Raw genomic sequence first — 7,567 nt, forward strand, 5'->3', positions numbered from 1 at the left:
GATTGGACTGACCGCTGGACGAGCGGACAGCACTTCCGGCCATCTTGGTGGGGTAGGGAGCAGGCCTGGAGCTGCTAGGAAGCTTGCCCAAGAGGCCCTAAACCCGTGGAGCCAAAAAATGTAGGGAGAAAGGGACAGGCTCTGAGTCCTGACGATCTCAAGCTCCTAGATCAAACCACACCTGGCTATGGAAGCAAACAACTCCCTTTTTTTGCCTAACCTGTTGAGTTGAGGTTTTTCTCTCATTGTGACAAAAGATGGCCATTTCACGCTCATCTCTTATCCCTGAACACGTGTCTTCAGGCACCTGACTCCCCACAGTGCCCCCTCCCTCTCCCAAGGACTTGGCAAATACCATTCCCTCCATTTGCCACGTTGTCCGGCACAATTTCAGCGCCTTCCAGGCTCATCACACACCGACACTGGAAGACTCTCTGTGAGAGGGCACAAGGCCAGATGGGGAAACCAGGGCCCACTCAAGTGGATACCACAAGGAGAGGTCCCGGGATGGGTCGCACCTCTGGGGCTGTCTCTGCCTGGGTACCCTCCCACCCAAGAGACAGCCCAGAGGAGTGGATAAAACGTCCTCACAGCCCTGTGACTCCTGCAACCTCTGTCACTCTCCTTGAACCATTTTACAGGTGAGGGGACAAGGGACATCTGACACTCCTACTCTCATCTCCTCATCTTGACACACACTCACTACTTAACCCTCCGCCTTACAGCTAGGAGAGAGGGAGGCTGAATGCTGACAACACTAATTGTGCTCCTGGATCCAACTGTGCCTGAAGGCGCTAGACCTATCTCTTGGATCCTTCAAGAGCCAATAAATCCTCTTTGGGGCTTAAGCCAGGTTGAGTTGGGATTCTGTCAGTTAACCAACCAACTGTCCTGATTACATAGCTGCCTTCAAATCTCTGAGGGGCTCTGTGTCATGGAACAAATGGAACAGCTGTATCCAGGCAGCCCCAGAGGTCAGGAAGAAGACCTGTCTCAGGAAGCTCAGGCATTCCGTGGACCTGCCCAGTTACCCAGGCCGTAGATGCCTCAGACCAATGGTTCTCAGAATGGGGTCTCTGGACCAGCAGCGGCAACAGCATCGCCTGGGAACTCGTTAGAGATGCAGATTCTCAGACCCCGCCCAGACCTGCTGAAGCAGAAACTGGGTGGGCCATCGAACTGTGTTCTAACAAGCCCTCCAGGGGATTCTGATGCTGAATACAGCTTCAGCGCCACTGGTTTACACATTTAAATACATTAAATATGCGCAGTGAAGAGAGCAAGTTATTTACTATCGAGAAGAGATGTGGGGAGCCCAGAGCCTAGCTATGAGATCTCCTGCTCACACATGTCTCAGGGACCCTCAGCAGCGATACAGGCTGGTGCAGGGACCCCCGTGCCTCTCCCGTGGGCCCACACCAAGCAGGTGGCAAGGCAAGGGACGGCCACCCCCTCACGCCCCTCCAAGCCCCTCTGCCTTGGCCTGTTCCTGGGGACCCTCCTCCTGAGGACCCTCCTCCTGAGGAGCCCCAGGCGGCAGCCTGCCAGGCCTGGCACACAGAGAGGAGACGGCCCACAGGGCGGGGGTTGACCAGACGGCCTTTAGCCGGACACACTAGGACCAGTGCCAGCCAGATCCCTGACGGCAGCCCTGTCCCTCCTCCAGGTCAGCAACTCCTCCTTGCAGGACTCAGGACAAGGCTGGGTTATGTGGCAGGAACAGACTAGCCTGACACCCCAGGGGCTTGATACATCACACCTTCCTTTCTGGTTCTCACACAGGCCAGGGCAAGGCGAGCGACTTTCTCGGACATTTTTCTTCTGTGCAATGTCTCAGCAAGCCCGGCCGCTCCTGCAGCTCTGCCATCTCAGCACAAGGCTTTAGGGGCAGAGAGAACTGGAGGACACACACGGGCTCCTAAATCCCACCCAGGTCACTTCCACCTGCAGCCCACTGGCCAGAACCCACCTCATGGCCTCGCGTAGCTGCGAGGGGGCTGGGACACGTGGAGACCACGCGGGGAGCTGGTGATCCGTAGACATCTCTGCCATCTACCCGTTGGACACCCCCGGCTGTGGTCCACTCTGCCACCTCCCATGGGTGCGGTTATGCCCTCAGCAAACACCTGCTGAGGACTGACAGAGGCCGGGCACCGTGTGCAGCACCGGGTCCCCTGCTGTGAACAGGACAGAACGGTCCCGGCCCTGAAGGAGCTCACACCAGGGGCTGGGGGACGGTGGAAGACCAAGCAGACCCTCACCAAAGCCCCCAGGCCCCCATTCCTGTGTCCCCTCTTTGTCACAGCATCACTATCCTTCCTGATGCACCAAGTTTAGTCAGCTCTCAACCTTGAATGAGCCTCAGTTTCCTCATCTGTATAATGGGGACAATAAGAGACTAACAGAAGTCACCAAGGATAGTGAGAACAGTGAGTCTCAGGGTGGTGAAGCCTCACAGCCGCGGGCAGCAGAGCCAGGATTCAAATGCCATCCATCTGATTCCCCTGTTTGCGTCTCTTCAATGGCCCTGCCTCCGCCTCCCTGGGTGAGTGGCCCCTGCAGAGTTTCTCTCAACCTTTTAAGCTTTCTATAAGAAGGAAGCGATCTGAGGGCCCAGCCTTCCAGCCACAGCCAAGTTAGCCAGGCCTGGCCTCGAGCCAACTTGGTCCCCTGAAGACAACTTGAGCCAGCCAGACCTGATCTCCGAGGCATCTCTGGAACCAGCCCCTAGCTCAGGTTGCTCCAGGAGGGCCATAGCCACTCTCCTGCCACCCGGGACGAGGACAGGGCCAGCTCCAAGCCCCTCGCCCCCCACTGCCCTTCCTCCAGACTTAGATGTGATTGAAAAGTTTACCACGGGGCAGTAAGCCCACCACCACCACCATTAGAAACCTGACCCCGAGTCGCTGATTAAAACCAGGAGGAGGTTTAATCAGCCGGGGCCATACGCTATTTAACGGAAGATGAAAGCACAAACGATGAGCATCCTCTCAGAAAGGATGTCGTTAACAGAAGAGCAGAACAGCGAGTGGCATGTTTCATCATTACAGCAGCCCGGCGCAAAGCTCTCGTCAGGGGCTGTGAGGACCATCTGGGCCCCGTCTTTCTTCCGCAGCGCTGATGGTGTCATTGTGTTTGAGGGCGGCTCCCGAGCCCGCACCACGCTAAACTCCCAAATATACAGTTAATGCCCGTTAATTACAGTTTTCAAACCGGCAAAATGATCCTTCATTAACTTAATCGCCTCTTCTATTTTATCAGGAAATTGTATTCTGTCTTTTCACAATCCCTGCATCTGAAGCCACCCGTGGGCGGGTGGCACGTGATGCCCGGCCGACTGTTTATGGGAAGGCCTGCCGGTCCTCTGGCCATCTCGACACCCCTCCCCCGGCAACCCTCAGCCATGAGAAGGGGAGCCAGGGAGGCTTCCAGAACATTCCACGAGGTTGTCTGAGCAGGCATGGAGTCCGGGGGATGGCGGTGGAGTGGGGCCAGGGCGGCTGCCATCCATGGAAACTGGTCGAGCTGGACCCCGGGTCAGATGGAACTGGCTGCAAATCAGCGCGGGGGAGTGATGTGGAGTCACCGCCTTCCGCATGGCTTTCGACTGTGTGCAGCCCCCCCTCCCATCGGCGGCCCCAGAGGCCACCCTCCCAGCTCACACTAGCCGGTGACTTACGGCGTTATTAACCCCCTTGCGTAGATGGGGAAACTAACACCCACAAAGGGGAAATGATTTCCTCAAGACGGCAGAGCAAATGGGCAGCCGGGCTGGGATCACTCAGTTCACCCAACGCCCAGGAGCGGCCTCCCGCCGAGTTCGCACGCGTGACAGACGCACGATGGTCCAGCGGATTTTCATCTCCTGCCCCCTTAGCGTGGAGCGGGCTTCAGCCGACGGGATGGGAGATGTGAGGCTCCCATGGGGCGTGTGTGGTCGGGAGATGCTCAGGGAAGGAATGGAGGCGGGAGGGCAGAGGAGAGAGAGAGAGAGAGAATGCCACAGGCCGCGAGCTTTGCGACCTGATTGGGTCAAATGCCTTAGAGAAATCACACGTCCTCCCAGCCTTACCTGGCTCCTCTGTGAAATGTACGTGTAGGAACCCACCCCAGGGAGTCGCTGTGAGGGCTCAACGGGCCGTGCTTTGCCTAAAGGGCCGCTTTGCCTCCAGCAGGACTTTGGCCCCGTGGCTTCTCAGAGGGCCCAGAGCACGGAGGAGGCTGCTTCCTCACCGCGACCCCAGGGCTCCTCAGGCCCCTCTAGACTGTTACTGCCCCACGACGGCTTTCTATAAATGTAAAGCGTCGCCACGGTGCCCTCCCTCTGCCCCGACTTGGCTTCCACAGCCTTACCTGCAGCCCTATCACCTCATCTCATCTGTGCCTTAAAGCGGTCACAGCCAAGCAGGGACAACAGAGAAGCGGTTGTGACGTGGAAGACATGCGGGAGGCCCAGGAGGGGCACCTGCCCGGCCGTGGGGGTCAGGGAGGGCTTCCTGGAGGAGCTGGTCTTGAAGCAAGAGTGCGGCAGATGCACCGCAGACCCACAGCCGCCTGCAGCTTCGGCTCTGGCTGCCAGGGACCATCCAGGAGGCTCAGCTCACCCCGCCCCGGCAGAATCACATCTCATGCTGTTCCCTGTCTCCCTGCAGGTTCCCAGGGCCGTCTCCAGGCCTGCAGGAGCCTGCTGGCAAGCACACGGGCCGGAAGTGAGGAGGCATCAACACCCCTGGCAAGGCAGCCAGGAGACACAGGCTGGGAATGGTGAACACACGTTCCCACCTTCCGTCCTAGGTGGACCGCCCCGAGTGCTCTGCACACATCCCAAGCCCACCGCCTCCAGCGGCAACCTTGGCAACACACCTCGTGTCAGCTCGTCCCTTCCCTCCCACTGCCCTGCTCCCCGCCCTCCTCTTCCGGGCATGGCTCTAACAAAGCACCAGCTGCCCCGTGTCCTTGTCTCAGGCTCCGCCCTGGGGAAGCCAGGCTAAGACCAGGGGCACGAACAGGTTTGCAGGGAGGAGCAGCATCCTCTGGGGTGGAAGGGGAGGCGGAGGCCTCCATATTTCAAGGGCCACCAGGTGCGGCAGGGCAGACAGGGAAGGTGGGAAGTGCCGGGAGGCGAGGCGGGAAGTGGGCAGGGGCAGTCCACCGAGGGCTGGGTGTTGGGACCTTGTCCTGAGGGCAACGGGATGGGCTTGCAGCAGAGAAGTGGCCTAGTCAGACTGGTGTTTGAAAAAGCACCTTCCGTCTGCAGTGTGGGGACCGAGGGAGGGAGAAATGCTGGAACAGGAGGTGACCGGGCCAGGGGACAGCTGCCAGGCTCTCCACCAGGGTTGGTGCAGCTGGGATGGAGGGGCTGGGTAGAGGTGAATTCTCTTCAGGGTGTAGACCCTGGTGAATGGATTAGGGGTGAGGGAGGGGAGGCGTGGAGGAGGACACCGGGCACCAGCTGGCCTACTGGGTGCACTGTCTTGCCATGTACTGAGCTCGGACAAGTTCTGGGGCGGGAGGACACGCTCGCTTCGGGACAGGTAGTTGGAACTCCTTGTCAGCAGCCTAAGACGGTCATCGAGGCCACGGCGGTGGATAAGACCAAGGAAGTGAGTCCGTGGAGAAGACGAGGGTGCCAGGACTGAGGTCGGAGCAACACTACCACTTCAAAAGTTCTTTATTTTGAAATACTTACAGATTCTGCAAAGACAGTACATAGAGGTCCCATGTACCCAGGTTCAATGCTGCAGTTTTTAAAGGAGGATTAGGCAAAGCCGATGGCTTAAAGTGGCCCAGGGAGGCTGGAGAAAATCCAACAGGGCTGGATGTCAGCAAAGCAGTTTCAGTTAGGATTTAGTTTGGCTGCAAGTGAGAGCGGTTTAAACAAGTGAGAGGCTGAATTCTACTTCATTTAGTAGTCTACATGTAGGCGTCCAGGGCTGGAATAGAAGCCCTGTTCCTCTAAGCCCTCAGGGACACAGGCTTCTTTCAGCTACTCCAACATCTCTAGGGTATTGTCCTTGTCCTCGGGGTCCAAAATGGTGGGTAGAATTCCAGCCATCGCATCTGCTTTCCAGGCAGCAGAATGGAAGAAGGGATGGAGAAGAAAAGGGACAATGGAAATAAATAAGCTGTCTCTTAAGGACGAGTCCCAGGAGCTGCCACGTGACACTTCCTGTTGACTAGAATTTAGTCACAAAATTTAGTCGCAAAAGAGTCTGCGAACTATAATCTTTATTCTTGAACTCAGAACCAGAGGGTCTACTACCAAGAACAAAAGGAGAATGGATACAGGGGAGAAACTAGCAGCCCGTTCCCAGAATCCAAAGGCAGAGCGTGTTCTGAAAGGGAGGATATGCTCCCCACCATGAAATACAGCCAAGAAGTCCAGAAAGGCAGCTACTGAAACACCCACTGGATTTAGAGACAAAAACGCCAACGGCAACTTGGCAGGGATAAAGACAATTGTCCATCTGACCACACAGCCCCAGAGCCTGAGCGCTCCACTTTTTCCTGAGGGGGCTTTGGTCAGGTGGGTGGGACGGAAAGAGAAGGTGATGGAGGGGAGGGTCCTGGTCAGAGAGCGGGGGACCCGGACCACGGGCTACCGCAGAGCAAGCAGGACATGGAGATGGGGAGCCACAGGGAGCTGGTGTGCTGGGAAGAGCCAAGAGGGGCTGAGATCAGGAGTGAGGACACAGGGAGGTGACAGTGCTTGTGGCTTCCGAGGGGGGGCACTTCTGGGTCCACAGAGGGGCAAGGCGGGGGTGGCTAGAGAGGAGAGGAAAACGAGGTCTTTGGAGGGGGGAGGTGAGAAAACCGAGGGATGGGGTCCAGGCAGGTGCTAGCCCCCAGGAGGCCCGCAGGATGTGGTGGAGGCAGACCCCGGGCTTCCTGAGAGCAATCCCAGGCGCCCCCAACACACCCCGCTCTTCTACGTGCTCGTGATCCTTAGGATACAGCCTAAAACCTTGAGTGGGTTCCCAGGGAAATGTCCAAACCCCGCACCCTCCCCTTGAGCCCTCCGTGATCACCCGGCCTGGATTAGGATGCTTCTCGCAGCAGAAACCCCGAGGCACAGAGGACGGCAGCGTCCGGCCGAGTCCCTCATGGATCATTTCTGCACCTGCGGGTCCACCTTGCTTTCCACTCTTTGGGGAAGGAGGCCTCCAGCCAGCCAGCAGAGCCCGCTCCTGCGGGTGCGAGCAGCCCTCACCCAGGGCGGGCAGGGAAGGGGCACAGATACCCCGGCTCCCTTGCTCGCAGGTGGGTAACTCAGGGGTGCTCCACCTGGGTCCCCGGGGCTCCTATCGGGATCAGGCTCCCGTTGTCCGCAGCTCCTTCTCTGTCTCTCTTCCTCACTCCCCTACAGCCTTTCCCAGTGGACCTCAAAATAAACGCCTTGCTCTCGAATCCTCATCTCAGAATCTTCTCCCCAGGAAAGCCAGGCCACTGGAGCGCAGACGCCGAGTGGCTGCCAGCTGCCCTACAAGCGGCAGCTCGGGGACATCCTCTGGGACGTGGGTTCTCTGCGCACCTGCGCTCTGTGGTCCTCGGGCAGGGAGCAAGATGG

The sequence above is a fragment of the Ceratotherium simum genome, chromosome 30, assembly GCF_057802395.1.
Source record: "Ceratotherium simum simum isolate JZ-2026a chromosome 30, ASM5780239v1, whole genome shotgun sequence".
NCBI classification, from domain to species: Eukaryota; Metazoa; Chordata; class Mammalia; order Perissodactyla; family Rhinocerotidae; genus Ceratotherium; species Ceratotherium simum.